Raw genomic sequence first — 14,826 nt, forward strand, 5'->3', positions numbered from 1 at the left:
CCTACTTCTGCAATATGCCTGTTCTTCCTTTCTGCAACCCCATTCTGCTGAGGGGTAGACCTGCATGAGTACTTCCTTTGAATTCCCTGTTCTTTCAGATATTCACAAAATTCTTCTGAAAAGTACTCTCCCCCTCCATCAGATCTTAGCACTTTAATATGCACACCTTTCTCTTTTTCAACCATGGCCTTAAAAGCCTTGAAATGGCTGAACACTTCACTTTTGTGCTTCATAAAATAAATCCACACCTTCCTAGTGTAGTCATCAATAAACGTCACATAATAATGGCATCCACCAATAGAAGCAGCTTTGGTTGTCCAAACATCTGAATGGATCACTTCCAAAGGTCTTCTGCTCACCTTAGCATTTTTGGGAAATGCATGTCTGGCCTGCTTACCCATTTGACATGCTTCACATACCTTTTGCATTCCCTCAACTCTGAATTTAGGCAAACCTGCAACAATGTTTTTCGTTTGCATAGATTTCAGCCTTTGTATATTCACGTGCCCAATGCGCTTGTGCCATATCTCAATATCTGCAATGACACCTCTCCCATGCGCAAACATAGCAGCTTTCACCTCAGGCATATCAGCATCCAAGGTGAACATTCTTCCATTTTTGTTGCCTTTCGCAACCAAGCGGCATTTATTTTTCAAGTCCTCAACGAAGCATCCATCAGGGTTAAATCTAACCTGCAGACCTTGCTCAACCATCTGGCCAACTGAAACCAGGTTCTTAGTGATTTTTGGAACATGAAGTACATCTGCCAAGTACTTTGTTTTGCCATCCTGCATAGCCAATGGCACTTTACCAACTTGCATAATTGGGTGCGCAGTATCATCACCTGTTTCAACATAACCTGGCTTATCCAAATTTCTGACATCATGAAACCACTCACCATGACTGGTCATGTGGTTAGAGGCACCTGAATCAACATACCAAACATCATTGCAAGCTGCAGCATCTCCTAACATGGAGTTAACCATATGCTGCATCACAAAAAGGTGCTCATTTCTGTCGTCACCATGCCCACTTGATGATGCATAGTTGCTTTGCTGCAACTTTCCACTTTTGATGTCATTCTGCTTTTTATAGCATGTATTCTCCTTGTGTCCAGGCTTTCCACAATAATAGCATTCTGTGCTGCTATTTACTTGCTGGTTCCTTTGCCATGAACCACGGCCTCTTTGGCTCCCCCTGCCTCTAGAACTACCACGTCCTCCTCCATAGGACTGGTTTTCCTGTTGTTGCTGTTGGTTCTGATTTCCTGCACGGCCACCAGAACGGCCTCTTCCTCTACCCCTGCCTCTACCTGTATTCGAGTAGAAAGCAGTCTCTTGAGAAGTTGAGGTGGCTGAACCACCATTCCTTTGCTCTTCACTCAGCAAGAGAGCAATAAGTTCCTGAAAATCAGGAAATGTTTCACGGACTCCAATGGATGTCCGAAATTGTGCATAATCTTTCCCAAGACCATTCAAGGTCACGGACACTAAGTCCTCATCATCAACAGGTGCTCCAATGGAGGCAAGAGAATCTGCAAGGCCTTTCACCTTCAAGGAATACTCATTTATATTCAGATTTTTCCTTTGCACATTGTGCAACTCCTGCTTTAGCTGCATCTTTCGTGCTTTGGTATTTGTGCTATACAGCTTCACCAATGTATCCCATGCCTCCTTAGGCGTCTCTAGATCCTGTATATGCACAATCATAGAATCTGAAATGCTAACAGATAGCCAATACAAGCATTTTTTGGCTTTTTCATGCCATTCCTTAAAGGCCTTCAATTCAGCAGGAGTGGGAGCAGTACCCAAAACTGGTTCTGCAGTTTCACCACTGATGTAATCCCAAACTCCCTTTCCCATAAGGAAGTTTGTCATCCTGAACTTCCATGCTTGGAAGTTGTTCTTGTCAAGCTTCTCACTGACAATGGTAGACAGATTCTCAGACATTTTACAAATCACGAATTGCAACAGCAACCTGTAAACACAGCAAATGCCACACAAGGGCAAATAGCAAAACTTCTGCGAAAAGCCTCACAGGGGCAGATCTGCAACACTGACGAAAGTGGTATTTCACCACACAGTCACTTCCTCGTGACGATTTTGCATCAACAGGCAACAGGCATGAATCTGCAACTCCCAATATCTCTGCACATAGGCATACGATGCAATTTCTGTGGCACCTTTCCACCGACTAGCCGCGCGGTGGTCGCACAGCAAAAACAGAGCTTTTTTCTGAGTGCTTGCGAAGAACTTCCGCCATGAAAACGGGCCCCGAAACGGCCTCAAATTTGAAAAATAAAGTCACCAAGGGCTTCTCCCTTCCCCGCAGCATATACTGCGCTCTCGCCGCACCGCGAAGGGCCTCTCAATCTGAAGCAGTGCACTCCTGCACTTTTGGCTGTGCTACCTGCAGAGATTTGCTCCCAAACTCGAAATAGGAAAGCTACACTGGTCCTCTTACCAGGACACCAGAAACTTGGCTAGCTTTCTTGAGCTCCTTACCACGAACAAGGCTCTGATACCATGTAAAGAAAGAGGGAGAGAGATAGGAGACTCAAGTTCAGCTTTCTTCTCAACACACAAAAGAGAGAGAGGACACAAGGTTGGAGGGTGAAGCCTTTCTTCACTTTTGCACACAACAACAATACAATAGAAGAGGGAAATACCCTATATGTCAAAACCTAGAATACGTGGTTCATATGTGAACCCAAACCAAAAACATACGTGGTAGTCTAACTACACCACGAGTACAACTAACATAGACGGTGACATAAATGATAGTCATCCAGGAGATATGTCGGGGATAGAGCTTGATATCTCAACATCTCCAAATAAACTAGCTGATCCAATGCTCAAAACCACTCAGCCATAAAGAGGCATAAACAAGAATATATGCAGCCCAGTAACCTGCCAATACCTAGCAATCCATGTAAGAAATGCATTGAACCAAATGAGCAATGCCTGCTCAACCAATGGCAATAGGAGCCCAACTCAACTACCCATAAACATCAGTGCGGCATTCACCAATGCAAATCCATAATGCATCAAAATGGCATTTACTGCATCACCAATGCATCACCTCAAGTCTGCAATCCTTTGGCAACAAAATCAAGCATTCACCACTTGCCAAATGTGCCAAAGTGACTTGCCAAAATGCTAATAATGCCCTTGGACTGAAGTGAGATCCCAATCACTTTCTGTAATTTACTGTGAGTTCCCAATTCACTGTTGTGCAAGAGAAATTCCTACAACAATACCTCACAGCCACTTTGGGCAAAATAACACGCTATCCCCATTTTTGAACAGTGATATCTTTTCACTGAAAGACCGGATGCCAAAGCTGTAAACAGCAAAGTTGTAGCTGGTAAAAAGATCTACAACTTATCAGTTGACCTCAAGAGCCAAATTCTTGTGGATTCTTAGATATTCTCACCTGAAAAACAGCTTCCTGCACATTGGTCACAAATAGACAGTAGACTGCAACTTTTTGTGGTTTTGCAGAGGCTGTAACTCCTGCAGCTTATACCGGATCAACTTGCTCCCAAAAGCAAAGTTGTAGTATATTCTGTGAACTACAACTTTCTACTTCGGCACAAAGTGCAATTTTGCACCAGAAAAGAGATATTCAATCCTAAAAATGACTATTTTGTTATAAAAACAGCAACAGTAGCTTCCTTGAATGTTTGCTGCCCTTTATAGCACTCATCTCCTCTGGCAAAACAGCCCCAAAAATGGTCAAAATACATCCAGTAGATCACCCCGAATGTCAAAATATGTTGCAAGAATCTCCATGGACGAGTCTTGGCCCTTTTTCGAAATAACTGTGATCCAACAATAGCAGAGTAGGCACCTCCGATTGTTTCTTATACGAAGGCCATTCACTGGCTATACCCTTAGAAGGAACCAAGATTGCTTCAACATACTTCTTGTAGTGTTTGCACACAATAGACTACTTGTAGTCTTTGCAAAGCCTCAATAAGGACATCGCCATATTTGACTTCAACACTTCGACGAGCTCGGCCACTTGGTAGCCCATCAATCGGCCTCCTACAACTCGGTGCATAAGATAGCTCCAATGCTAAATGCACCAACGACTCCAACAAGCCTCGATTCCAGCCTAGCTCCTTCTCTCAAGGCTCATCTACAGCAACACAAGGCGGACCAGCGACCAAAGCCTCAACTATGCCATCCAAAGCTTCTGAAGACCCCCGGCTTCACCCACAAGGCCTCTTCAATGAGGACCTCCAAGACTATGACCTTCTACAACACCAGTAAACTCCTAATCCTCGTACATCCAAATAACCGTGCCAGCCCAAGCTCTTGATCAGTGGGCGCTGCTAGCGCAACTCCACGACCAGCCCGCTATTAGTGGCTCAACGCACCAAGCTTCTCCAACGATCGATTGCTGCAGTTGCAAAGTCCACAATAGCTACAACCATCGAGACTAGCTATGGCTAGCGCCTCCTACAATGCATCAACAACAACGATATGTGCCTTGCACACAGCTCTTGCTCACAATCCATTATAGCACATCACGGGCACCTCTCCAAACAACGCTCTCCAATGAAGGCTTAGCCTCAAGAGTGCATCGCTCAAAGCTCCAACCTTAGCAGCAGCAGCAAGCCTAAACGGTGCTCCTACGATCGAGCTCCAAGACACAAGCCGCCTCTAAGACTCATACGATAGCTTCTAATGACTGCTTGCTCCAGCCACCTCCAAGACTCACTCTATAGCTCACGGGAGCCTCTCTGATGACACCTCCATAGTGCAGCTCCAAAAAAGGCCAATGCCTCTCTCCAACACCCTCCGCGGCCTGCAAAGCCTAAGCTCTAGCACTTTAGGCTCACAACTCCTTCTTCAACGCCCACTTCTGCAGCTTCGATGACTCCATTGAACTCTCTCCTCAGGCTCTTCTCCTCGAGCTCCCGGAGCTCAGATCAGCAGATCAACATAGCTATGGCTACCCCGTCTTCTCCATGAGAGACATCGATCCAAAGCTCCTTCAATGCTCGATCCGCGCATACCACAAGCCCTCGTAAAGCTCCCCGCAGATCGAACACCACGACATGCTCTGATACCAGTTGTGGGAGAGGAGAGCACACATAAAGGGTTAAGGAGACACCAAAAGTGGTGGACCAAAAGCTACTCCAGCTTAGTCCTCTATCATATATATATGAGTATACATGGGCACTATACGAGTGGGTGGGCACACTGCCCTTTATCCCAACATTTTCACCTCTAATTCATCCTATGTTGCCTTTTTTGCACACTTTCTATACCAAGGCCAGAGCAACTTCGATTGCCATTTAAAACTACTTGAGGCTAGTCTTAGTATCCTCATCTTTCCTGGAGTAGATTTATAGGAGTGGTTATGATGTATACCTTTTCACACCATAGATATACACCATTGAATTCTCTAAAAAATATTGGAGTAATTTTTTTCTCTAAAATTTCAGAGTAATTTTTCACTCGCAAGACCAACCCAAATGGGTCAAGGGTCAAGAATCAAGTATGCAATGCTCTTCCACTTGATAAGAGTGAGAATGTTGCAAGGAAATGTAAGAATCATATTCGACTTTCTCCTCTAATTTAACCATAAACTCCAAACTTTCTAGAACTCCAGTTGCCAATCTAAGTGGATAAGGCAATGAGGGGGAGGGGGAAGTGGGTAAAGGGCCTCAGTTAGGCAATGAATATGAAAGACCCTTCCTTTTCATGTTATTGATCATGTGGCAAGGCCACATAAGCATTAGATTATACTTTCCCATCTAATTCAACCATAAATTGTCTTTTTTCTTGCTTTCTATACCAAGGCCAAAGATGTTTTTCACTATAGTGGCTAACCCAAGTGAGTGAAGGGCCTTAAATCAAGCAGCGAGTGTCTAATGCAATGCTGTTTAAAAAAATTGAACATGTGAAAGGGCCACATAAGCATTGGATTATACTTTCTAGCTGATTCAACCATAAATTATATTTTTCCACAATCTCCATATCAAGGGAGCCATTTTTTATTCCAATGGCCAACTTGACTGTAAAGGGCCTTTAGTTGGGAAACAATTGTGCAAGGCCTTTTATTTGTGGAGATTGAGAATTTGGCAAGGCCAAATAAGTAGTAGATTTTACTTACCTATCTAACTCAACCATGAATGAGCCTTTTTCACATTCCCCCCCTCTTTAGAGCTATTTTTCATTAGATTGGCCAAATCGAGTGATCAAGTCCCCCAAGCTAGATAACAACTACACAAAGCAATGAAATTTATAGGGATTTAGATTGTGGAATGGCTGCATAGGCATTAGTTTTCCTTTCTCCCTCACACACATTCACTCTAGCTCACAAGCTTAAGGAGGAGGTCATCTCTATTGAACTTTTCTACCCTCTCCCTGACTAGAAAATGCACACTCTTCTTGACTCTTCCTATTTTCCTCCCTCACTTGACCCCCCCATTTCCCTCTCCCTCTCATTGTTGATCTGTCTCCCTCTTCCATTTTCTCTCCCCTCCCTCCCTCCCTTCGTCCCCCTCCCCCCCCCCTTCTCTCTCTCTCTCTCTCTCCCTCCCTCCCACCTTGGCTTGAGGCACAAAACATACTAAGAGTAGAAAGGCTCAAATCTACCTAGCCTACTTGACTTAGACTTAGACAATTGACCGAACTTGTTTTAACTTAGGTTCTAGACTTAAATACTTCTTAAGACTCTTAGACTCATTGATTTGGAGAACTGCCTTCCGAACTTGGCCCTAGGAGCTCGCAAAATTGCTATTGGCATTTCACTCCATGGTGTGGCCTATGCTAGCTCATCCTTGCTACTTGAGGCTGCATTGCTTGGTTCATTAGTGGTAGCACTTTGGTTTCTAGTGCTTGGTTCCTCAAAGTTGGCTCAAGTTGTCTACATGACTAGAGACTGACATTTGTCCTTAGCTTTATTTCAACCATGTCTTCACTACTTAGATGAGACATTGCTTAAAATTGGATGGCCAAATATTGGGTTTTTAGTGACAAGGCTTGGAAGAGGTTGTATGTTGTTTTGACGCTGATTTTTGGGTTGAAGGGACAATGGAGGCCAATAGACTGAAGGAGCAGTGGGGGGTCAGGGAAACTCTGTCATATGTGGGAGGATGACATGTTGAAGGCAATTAGGGCACCTAAGAACTAGTGTTTCCGGCCAAGGATGCATAGAGCTAGTGTCAATAGGCTCTAGTTGTGGGTGTTTCAACCACTCTTCTTTCCAATTCTTGGCTACACTATCCACGTTTGGGTCAGCAATGTCCAATTCTTGGCTACACTATCCACGTTTGGGTCAGCAATGTCCAACTCTTCAAATTTGAATCTATATCTTTTGAGCTTTGTTTGGAGGCTCGGCCCACTTAGTGATTGGACTTCTACATACATCCACGATGCTACATATTGTTGGCTTTGATGATGGATGAACCCTCAATTGTTCAACTAAACACATCAACGGAGAGGAGCAACTACTAAGGCTATGACTTAGTAGCAAAATCTTTGGGCTTGGGAGTAGGGGTAAGTAGAAAAGTCGAGGTTCAAAGTCGAGGTTCAACCAATGAATTAGGTAGGTCCTCTAAAGTGACGGCACCAAGTCTTCGTACTTTTCCAATCATCTTACTAGGAAACTTTATAGGGTGAGTACCACCGAAAGAGAGGACATCATGTCAGAGGTATAGGATTTATTGGTGGCAAAGGGGATGATGCAATCCAACTCTTCACATTTTTTCTTGTATTGTTGGTCTAGAAGAAGGATGGTTCATTGTGTGTTGATTATTGTGCATTGAATAAGATGACCATTAAGAACATGTTTCATCAATGATGTGTTGGATAAATTGGGAGAAGCTTTAGGCTTTATTAGGATAGACCTAAAAAAATGGGTATCACCAGATCACATATATCCACAAGATGTGCCCAAAATAGCCTTTTGAACGACCTTTGGCTTGTATGAGTATCTGCTAATGCCTTTTGGTTTCACCAATGATGAATCAAATATCAATACCCCATTGACACTGTACGGGCACCTTCTTCCATGATATCATTGTTTTCTCTCACTTAGTGGAATTAGCATAAGCAACATTTGGCCATTGTATTCTAGGAGTTATGAAATCACAAGGTCCATGCAAATAATAAGAAGAGTGAATTCTTCCTGAAAGAGATCCACTATCTTGGTCATATAATTTCTAAGAATGGGACAAGATTATAGTGTTCTTGGCCCTTACCAAGCACCTAAAGCTAAGAATCAAAGTTCTTTTGGAAAACATCAACCCAATCAACTACAATCTTATCAATGTAACTTGACAACGTTGGCAACATAAGCTTGGGGTATGCGCTCTTCTTCAACCCAATGCCCTCAAATTTTTTTTGAAGAAGGTTGAACTTCAAGATCCAAGGCCTTATTAATAAGATAGCTCTAGGAAGTGGAATGGCTATTCACCTCAAATTCGCATTGTGCATTGCTTGGAACTAGCATCATCTTTGGGCTCTTCAAAGGCGCAAGAAGCAACAACAAAACACTTTGTAGAAGATGGTGGTTTCTAAACAAGATGCTATGATATGTCATTGTGTAGGATTGCAACAACTTCTCTGCTTGTGCCACATCCTAGTTCTCTCCCCATCGTAATTCTACAAATGCATGAAGGCCATTACACTTCATCAACATCACCTTCATCCTATTTTCCATCTTAATTGGATGAGGTGCAGAGACATGGAGAGCCACCTTGCAATGATAGATGGGTCGATCCTCAAGCTTGAGAGAGGAGGTAACCATAGCAACAACAAAGGTAAGGATGTTAACAATGTTGATAGGTACTAAAGATGAAGGTAAAGGAGTAGAGGACGTAAAAGTCTTGAAAAGACACTGAAAAGTGTAAGACAACACAAGGATGGTTGGGAGAGATACATTGCTAGAGTAATGACTACATGTGATGCCTTGACTACATTGATCTCTATGTTCACAAATGATGACATCTAGTTAAGGCTTTCTTTAGTATTATTGTAAAGTCAGTACATCATATAGGAAACATAGTTAAAACTAGACAAAATAGGGATCTGAGGATAGAGAATGCTTCCTCATTCAGAACTTTTGAACTTCTAAATTAACAACATAGAACATAGAACTACCATTTTGTCTATATGATAGTTCTAACTCCTAGCAAAAGTGGTCGCTTATAACTACCCCACTAAGGTTTTGCATATGCTTTCTATTACTTATGAAAATAGATATAGCCCATGAGTATCCAAGTGGTATTTGTCCACACTGGCACACCCAGTGGTACAATTATTTTTTTTCATAAAAAATTATTGTGACCTGAACCCACTTAAACATTTGGTTCATCAAGTTCCACATCTATTTCTGCTGTGGCAAAGAAAGTAATGGATCATCTTCATGATCATGCCCATGATTTTCATCTTGCATTGGGGTAACCTATTCTCCTAACTTTTCTGTAACAGCCTCTGGTTCTTCTGTGATAGCATCTAGTTCTTCTATAACAAATCTGGCTCTTCTGTAACAACATCAATATCAGTGTATAGTTGATCCTCTGGCTTTTCATTCTCTGCATCAATCAAGTCTTGAATAGTCTTCAAACCTTGCATCATCTTCTATGTTTGCACCTCTTCCTCTTGCCACAAACTCTGCTAGAACTCACAACTGGTTCCTGCATCTATCTTCTCTACTTCTAGGTCCTCCGGAACCTATGCGGACAATATCTTATAAAATTTTGTTGTGTTAGCAGGCTGAACCAGTGTTGGTACCATCTATTGCCTTTGTTGAAATTGCATAAGTTGCTGACGTAGCTTTTGAATAGTTTGTTTCTACTCTTGAACTTTCCCTTGCAAAGCATTAGTAGTGTAATCCTTTGAAGTGTCTGAGCCAAAATTAACAATCTCTTTGATATTGTCCCAGGCATTCTGAGATATAGTAACCAGTTCTACTTGTACATGCTCCATTGCATCAATCTTCATAAATGCACCTTCCACCTCAATATCCTCTAAAAGTGTCCCAGCTCCTATTCTACATAATTCAAAGATTCTATTTTTGCTTGCAATAACAAGTTCTCTGTTTGCAACTCTGTATTGTGTTTAGAAAGTAGTTCTAAAATATTTAAAAATTCAACTTGCATCTCCTTCAGCCACTCATTGATAGTAGGTAAACATGCTTGTGGCCGCTCAATCTGATCCATTAATTTTTTCTCAATTTCTTCTTCCTGCTCCCTATAACTTTGAAACCGGTTCTGTAGTTGTAATAGTTCTTGCTGGATCTTCTGCACTTCACCATGGTCCTTCACCTACTGCACCAATATTCTATTATCTGTTTGCAATTCCATAATTTTATCGATTGATTGCTCCTAAAGTGTTTGCGTCTAATTGATTGCTCCTTAAGTGTTTGCATCTGACTAGTATAGGTGTTCAAAACATAAACTGCTATAGTAAATTACCTATATGACATGTATGAAATCAATCTTTTCTTGAAGTCACTTACTGCCCCCTTCTTCAATGAAATCTTCGATCTGGATTTTATTGTTGATGGTTCTTGAAGAACCTTCTTGTCCTTACCTATGATCGGTGTATTCCATAAAGCTGTAGATAATGACTTTCCTATAGCCATCTCCACTGACTGTTGATATGTGTACTTGGCTTTGACCAAGTGATCAATGGTATCCTTAATTGTATCATCTGGATCTTCAAACAAATTTTTTCCTTTTTCCTTGCGAGATCGAATGCTTTCCCTCTTCGAGACCACATGACCAAATAAAGCTGTAATATATGGTATGATTCTAGGAAATTGATTATGAGTCCAGGATTGTTTCCTTGAGATCTCTTGCATTAACTTTGTGTACACTAGCATCGCTCATGACACCTTTTCCTCTTGTTTTGCAGCTAACAAGTAAGCATAATTTTCTTTGGCCATATAATCATTTCAAACCAGTAACACAACACTCTCTACAAACCAACCCAACTGCTATTTTTGATTGGATTTCGTACTTTACTAATCATATAACAATTTTTGGATGAAATTGGATTTTGAAACTTGGCCATCATGATCTCATTTGAACATCTATCAAATTGAACGTCCACTAAATAATAGGGCAAACAAAACACACTAGCAACTAGTTCTGATGTGATTTTCACTCCCATAACAATTTCCCCTCATGTTCTTTGTAATACTTGAAATTGACCGAGAACATTTGGATTATCCTTCCACCATACTAAGGGCAGCAGACATGTGAAATCATATAGCTTAATATTTTTAAACCATTTCTTATGTGATCCCAAATTAAGAAATACCTTTGATTCTTGGAAGACCGGTGGACTGTCACACTAATTTGCTCCAACTCAGTGGCTAAATCTTTTGAAAGGTCTTGAGCTTCCACTATGGGTGACTTTATCTCCCTTTGAATTCTCTTACTTCGATGAGCCGGTGCACCTACCGGTTTGCGACCCATGTCTCTACTGGCTGCAGTTGAAAGTAAATCAAGCTCAAGACACGACGATGAAAGCTCTCCACCTTGAGCGAGATCGTTGTGTGCCAAGGACATTCTCTGACACAGAGAATAGCAAGCAAAAGTGCTTGGAAAAGATTTAGTAAGCTAGAACTGGAAATGGCTAGAAGAGTGCAATGCCAAACATCCGAACTGCCACTGAACTAATCCCTTATATGGACATGTCATTGAGGTGGTGGGTGCGGTAGTTGAAATGATTGAATCAACTAGAAGAGAACACTCCCAACCTCGGCATAGACAATTACACCCTCCACACAAAAATATTATTACGCACTTCATGATTATCGATGCATAAAACAATTTTGATTTTCATAAGGTGCCATACCTCTCACATGCTTGAGATATCTCTCAGAATACAAACCTGCAGACATGGAACTTTGGAATTTTGGATCTCCAGAACATCCTTCAAAATTTCGCACTCGAACTTTTTGGATTTTTAGTATTTCAGACATTCAGAAAACTCCCTTCCGATTTGGTAAAGTAGCCACTGCATATACCATTACCACTCCATCTTGATGCACTGATTCATCTCCCATAGCATTTATGGATAATGTTGGTGCATGATACGGCTTCAACCTATAACCATTCACCAGTTTCGAAACTGCATTGCCATACATATCCTCCAATCTAAATGTTCCTTCTCCCAACACCTCCATAATTTTGTAAAGACCATCATATCTCAACTTAAGTTATCCTGGACGTGGACCTAACTTAGAATTAAACATCAACACTAGATCTCTTTCTGAAACATTTTAAACTTAATATTCCTATTTATCCAAGCTTGCCTTCTCTTCTGAATCACATCTAAAATATAGGAACTTACCACCGTCTCTTCCTCCAGCTTCAACAATTGCTGAATCCTATGATTAACTGATTCCTATGGAGACAATCTATTTTGAGCTACTATTTGGAGACTAGGGACAATAAACTCCATTGGGACTACAGCTTCACATCCATAAACAAGGCAAAATGGTGTCATTCTAGTAGTTGCCTTATAGGCTATACAAAATGCCCACAATGTTGAATGTAGTTTCTAGTCCCAATCAGTTCGATTTTCTGAAACTGTTCTTCTCATAATCTTTTTGAAGGTTTTATTGGAATTCTCAGCCTGGCCATTGGCCTGTGGATAGTATTTAGTTGACTTCTTATGCACAATCATGTGTGTGTGTGTTAAGGTCTTCATAACTTTGTTTATGAAATGAACCCCTTGATCAGAAACTATCTCTATTGGACAACCAAACCTGGTTATGATATTGTGATAAATAAACTTAGCTGTGCTAGCCGCTATATTATCTCATAAAAGCAATTGCCTCTACCCACTTTGTGCAGTAGTCAGTGGCTGCCAAAATATACTTATTGCCAATATATTTAGCCGAAGGTTTGATCAGACCCATGAAATCAAGTCCCCATTTGTGAAATGGACCCAAAGGTAAGATAGGCTAATGTGGCATCCGATCTGCATCTGTTGGCCTACCATCTCTTTGACATGGTAAACAAGTTTTAGCATCTTTCAACACTATAGGCCACCACAAACCTGCCTGCAGTATCTTTTTTCTAGTAATATCACTAGAAAAGAGACCTCCTAAATTTCTAGCATGTGATTCCACCATGACTCCTGATCTGGTACACATGTTTGGATAATCTGATCAATACCTCTCCTAGACAAAACTCCAGCTGTCACAAAAAATGGTCTACTTTGCAACACAAATTTATTCCTATGATCTCTTCATAGTGACCGAGGTACCATCCCCTCCATTAGAAAAAGAAGCATTCTATAATACCAATCTTGCCCACCATCGAGGTTGACAGAAAACAAATGTGCATAAAGTAAATCATCTTGAATTCCCAAAGGTACCTCACCATTCATCAATCGGCTTAAATAATCTGCAACAACATGCTAATTATGGGGTGTATGTAAAATTTCATAATCATATTCTTGGAGGAGTAATATCCATCTAGCCAGCCTTCTAGACAACTGTGGCATCCTGAATTCCCAAAGGTGCCTCACCATTCATCAATCGGCTTAAATAATCCACATCAACATGCCGATGGGGTATATGAACAATTTCATAATCATATTCTTGGAGGAGTAGTACCCATCTAGCCAGCCTTCCAGACAACTATGGTTTGTTTACCAAATAAATGAGAGCTTGATGATCCACATGTAAGATCACTTTATTCCCCAATAAATAGTGTGTGAATTTTTTGAGAGCATAAACCATTCCCAATGCCTCCCTATGAGTAACACTATAATTTTGCTCTACTTTTGCCAATCTTCTACTGGCATAATATATGGGCTAAAACTTTCCTTTAACAAATTTTTGCATTAATACTGCACCAATGGCCACATCCGAAGCATTGACAAAAATATGAGATTGTAAATTCTAGTTAGGTGGTTTAAGAATTGGTGCCACAACTAACATCTTCTGTAATGAAAGTAGTTTTGTCTCTGTCTTCTAGAGCCATCCTTTTTTTATTATACCCACTAAAACCATCAAGAAAGCTATAGATCTCATGACCAGCCACAGCATCAAGCATTGTGTCACAAAAAGGTAATGGAAAAGGATATGTTATTATTGCTGCATTTAGCACTATGTAATCAACACACACTCTAAGTTTACCATTCTTTTTAGGTACCATCACGACGGGTGAAATCCATGTTACCTTATCCACTGGGTAAATAAACTCTACCTTGAGCAATTTATCAATTTCTTCCTTCACCTTCTGAGAATAATTTGGGTTCATTCTGTATCTTTGCTAAGAATCCTTCCTTAAGTTGATCCTATGTTGACAAAAAGATGAATCAACCCCCTTCGTGTTTGTATAATGCCAAGAAAATACATCCTTGAATTCCAGCAACAAGTGTTTCAAATTTTCATGAAAAATTCCGTCCAACAAAGCACTAACATGCACCATCTTCATATCTTGTTCTGTTCTGAGATTCATCTCTTTGACATCATCCTCTTGAACTCTTGTACACCTTCTTAAGTGATCTTCAAATGCTATTTCTGCTTCAATGATTGCTTGAATATCTATTTTGATATAAAATTCTTCTTTTTCTTCATCAGCATCCCACTGTTTTGAAGTTACTTCATTTGACTTCTGTTCTTTGTATATCCTCTGTTTCACTTTTGGACTATTTCCTTCCAAATTCGATACTACAATAACCTTCATTGATGAAGAACTACTCACTTCATTCTTCTTGTATTGGTCCATTATTTCTTGCACATCCACTTCAAAATTGGAACAAAGGAGGGATTCTTTTGAGAAAATACTCTGCCTCATCATCTTCAACTTCGGCCACCATGCTAATTCCTTTAGTT

The sequence above is a fragment of the Dipteris shenzhenensis genome, chromosome 21 (assembly GCF_047967505.1).
Source record: "Dipteris shenzhenensis isolate YYH24624 ecotype China chromosome 21, Dip_SZ_1.0, whole genome shotgun sequence".
Classification (NCBI taxonomy): Eukaryota; Viridiplantae; Streptophyta; class Polypodiopsida; order Gleicheniales; family Dipteridaceae; genus Dipteris; species Dipteris shenzhenensis.